At 44.8% G+C, this 2,988-nt stretch overlaps 1 pseudogene; it reads left to right on the forward strand.

Moving 5' to 3' along the window:
• Positions 1–1,762: 1,762 nt before the first annotated feature.
• LOC100960303 lies at positions 1,763–2,232 on the forward strand (annotated as a pseudogene).
• Positions 2,233–2,988: the final 756 nt, after the last annotated feature.

Genomic DNA, 2,988 nt, shown 5'->3' on the forward strand with positions numbered 1-2,988 from the left:
ACTGAAACAAAAAAATAGCCAGGCATTGTGGCGGGCACCTATAGTCCCAGCTACTTAGGAGGCTGAGGCAAGAGAATCACCTAAGCCCAAGAGCTAGAGGTTGCTGTGAGCTGTGACGTCACAGCACTCTACCAAGGGTGACAAAGTGAGACTCTGTCTCTTAAAAAAAAAAAAGGAAAATATTCTGGATCATAAAGGGAACAGAACATAGCACTCAAGAGGAAGGCCACACTGGAGAGGAAAAAAAATATTGCTTAATGAGCTGAATACTTAATTTCTCATGGGAATGAAATGCTTTTGTTTAGGAACATATCTTGGCTGGACATGGTGGCTTACACCTGTAATCCTAGAACTTGAGGAGGCCGAGGCAGGAGGAACGCTTATGCTGAGGAGTTCAAGACCAACCTGAGTAAGAGCAAGACCTCATCTCTACTAAAAATAGAAGAAAGATAGGCAGGTATCATGGCATGCACCTGTAGTCCCAGCTACTTGGGAGACTGAGGCAGAAGGATCACTTGGGTCTAGGAGTTTAAGGTTGCAGTGAGCTGTGATGATACCACTGCGCTCTAACCAGGTCCAGACAGGTTTTGACTCTGTTTCAAAAAAAAGAGAACATATCTTGTAGAGCATGACTAGCTTTGAAGATGAAGCCGTCTAGGCATGACCAAGATGGTCCAGGGATCAAAAAGATCCAGAGATAAGAAGTGTACCAGAATGGGAGGAGTCATTATTGACCAGATAGGATGTTAGTGGGGAGAGTCTGGTGGACGGAGGGTTAGTCCAAGAACCTCATGGAGACAGCAGGCCTTGAGCAGAGAAGGCAACAAGCATGAGGAGAAAGAGGCCAAAGAGCTCAAGATGAGCAGGAACAGGAAAATGCAGCAAGCACAAGGAACCCAGAGAAATCTTGAGTGTGGCCTTGGACTTCCTACAGCATGGACGGTGACCCAAGGTCATCTGAAGCTCCAGGGACAGGCTGATTCCAGCTGACATCAGAATTACAGTGAAGCAGGAAGTACATGTTAGATAATAACTCTCATTATGACCCTAAGAAAACGAAAACAGACTCTGAAATAACAGCGGAGAAATAGTTCTCCAGTAGTAGACTAAGATAAAGAGACAATTAGATGAGAGGCAGAGGTCAATAAAGGCTTTTCACAAGGGAATTGGGCGAGATAAGAAAATAATATAAACATATTGAAGCAGCACACTGGAATTTGAAAATACATGAGAAATGGTAAAGCCTCTGGGTTTCACAATAAGGAGGCCAGAAGTTCTCCTAAAACTCAGAAGAAAAAGTCAGAGTTCAAAATAACAAGAGAAAGGATGATAAATATGGAACATAGGGAAGGAAGATAAAAATTAAGGATTAAAGATGTTGCCGAGGACAAAATACGAACAGACCTAATAATTGAGGATGTAATCAAAGAAACACTTTAATTTAAAAGAAAGCTTATATGGGCTGGGCACAGTGGCTCACGCCTATAATCCTAGCACTCTGGGAGGCTGAGGCAGGTAGATTGTTTGAGGTCAGGAGTTCAAGACCAGGCTAAGCAAAAGTGAGACCCCTGTCTCTAAAAAAAATAGCTGGGCATTGCGGCAGGCACCTACAGTCCCAGCTACTTGGGAGGCTGAGGCAAGAGGATCAATTGAGCCCAAGAGTTTGAGGTTGCTGTGAGCTATGACAGTACAGCACTCTACCAAGGATGTCAAAGTGAGACTCTGTCTCAAAACAAAACAAAACAAAAGCTCTTTTCACAAGATGGCACAGAAAGCAAAGAAGGAACTCCTGCCCCTCCCAAAGCCGAAGCCAAGGCAAAGGCACTGAAGGCCAAGAAGGCAGTGCTAAAAGGCATCCACAGCCACAAAAGAAAAAAGATCCGTACATCACCCACCTTCCAGCAGCCAAAGACTCTGAGGCTCCGGAGGCAGCCCAAATATCCTCGGAAGAGCTCCCCCAGGAGAAACAAGCTTGACCACTATGCCATCATCAAGTTCCCCCTGACCACTGAGTCTGCCATGAAGAAGATAGAAGACAACAACACACTTGTGTTCATTGTGGATGTCAAAGCCAACAAGCACCAGATCAAATAGGCTGTGAAGCAGCTTTATGATATTGATGTGGCCAAGGTCAACACCCTGATCAGGCTTGATGGTGAGAAGGCAGCATATGCTCGACTGGCTCCTGATTATGATGCTTTGGATGTTGCCAACAAAATTGAGATCATCTAAACCAAGTCCAACTGGCTAATTCTAAATATATCTTTTCACTGTAAAAAACAAAACAAAACAGCTTATATGTTAGATGTAAAAGGTATTCCAGGCAAAACCAGTCAAAAGATATCAATATTTCTGCAGCTCTTCTGTGTCTATGCTGACAGCTATTGCTGATTCTTTTTTTGTTTGTTGGGTTTGTTTTTTTTTTTTTTTTTGTAAAGACAGAATCTCACTTTATCACCCTTGGTAGAGTGCCGTGGCATTACAGCTCACAGCAATCTCCAACTCCTGGGCTTAGGCAATTCTCTTGCCTTAGCGTCCTGAGTAGCTGGGACTATATGTACCCACCACTATGCCCCGCTATTTTTGTTGTTGTTATTGTTGCAGTTTGGCCGAGGCCCAGTTTGAACCCGCCACCCTTGGTATATGGGGCCGGCACCCTACCCACTGAGCCACAGGCGCTCCCACTATTGCCGATTCTTAAACAAAAACTAACATATGAAGAATTAGCTGAGCATGGTGACTCCACCTGGTATCCTAGCACCCTGAGAGAGTTGGGTGGGGATCACTTGAGTTCAGGGGTTCAACACCCACCTAAGTCAGAGTGAGACTCCATCTCTACTAAAAACAGAAAAACTAGCTGGACATCATGGTGGGTACCTGTAGTCCCAGGTACTTGGGAGATGAGGCAGGAGGATCACTGGAACCCAGGTGTATGAGGTTCATATAAGCTAGGCTGACACCATGGCACTCTAGCCTGGGCAACAGAGT

The sequence above is a fragment of the Otolemur garnettii genome, unplaced genomic scaffold, assembly GCF_000181295.1.
Source record: "Otolemur garnettii isolate 467f Iridium unplaced genomic scaffold, OtoGar3 scaffold00112, whole genome shotgun sequence".
Lineage (NCBI taxonomy): Eukaryota > Metazoa > Chordata > Mammalia > Primates > Galagidae > Otolemur > Otolemur garnettii.